Below are 613 nucleotides of genomic sequence, written 5' to 3'. Positions count from 1 at the left end.
TGCTCCAGGTGAGGCTCGAACTCACAACCTCAGCATTGCTCAGTCAAGTACTGACTTATAAGTACTGCGCGCTAACCAATTGCGCCACGGGAGCATCTGCAAATTCATCTTCTCTGCCTCTGAATCGGGATTGTCACAGCAACTGGCGCTGCTCTTTCAAAGCATGCAACGCTCCTCTGCTCTACCCACGAGGCCAGTGGTTTTGCAAAGTTTTTTTTCATTTGCGGATCCCTAAAAAATTTCAAATGGGGTTGCGATCCCCTTTGGAAATCTTAGACATAGTCTGCGGACCCCCAGGCGGCCACAGGCTGAAAACCACTGCACTAGGCTGTCAAAGGGCATCAAATGTACTGCTGCACTGGCTACGAATTGCCCTTGGGCCAGCTGCCTGGAAGCCAGCAACGCTAACTTCTATACCTCTCCTCACTGTATTTTCCACTGAATGCATCCGATGAAGTGAGCTGTAGCTCACGAAAGCTTATGCTCAAATAAATTGGTTAGTCTCTAAGGTGCCACAAGTACTCCTTTTCTTTTTGCGAATACAGACTAACACGGCTCCTACTCTGAAATCCTTCTATACCATAAATGCATCTGTTTTATAGCAGGGGAAAAT

The 613-nt window shown here is 47.5% G+C and overlaps 1 non-coding gene across 1 annotated transcript; it reads right to left on the bottom strand.

Moving 5' to 3' along the window:
* On the bottom strand, window positions 1-94 carry TRNAI-UAU (transfer RNA isoleucine (anticodon UAU)). The gene is made up of 2 exons: window positions 57-94; window positions 1-36 (listed from the first exon to the last, which is right to left on the bottom strand). It is a non-coding gene; the product is annotated as a tRNA-Ile (tRNA).
* Window positions 95-613: the final 519 nt, after the last annotated feature.

This window comes from Lepidochelys kempii, chromosome 27 (genome assembly GCF_965140285.1).
Source record: "Lepidochelys kempii isolate rLepKem1 chromosome 27, rLepKem1.hap1, whole genome shotgun sequence".
Taxonomy (NCBI): domain Eukaryota; kingdom Metazoa; phylum Chordata; order Testudines; family Cheloniidae; genus Lepidochelys; species Lepidochelys kempii.
This window is presented reverse-complemented; position numbering and strand designations above follow the sequence as displayed.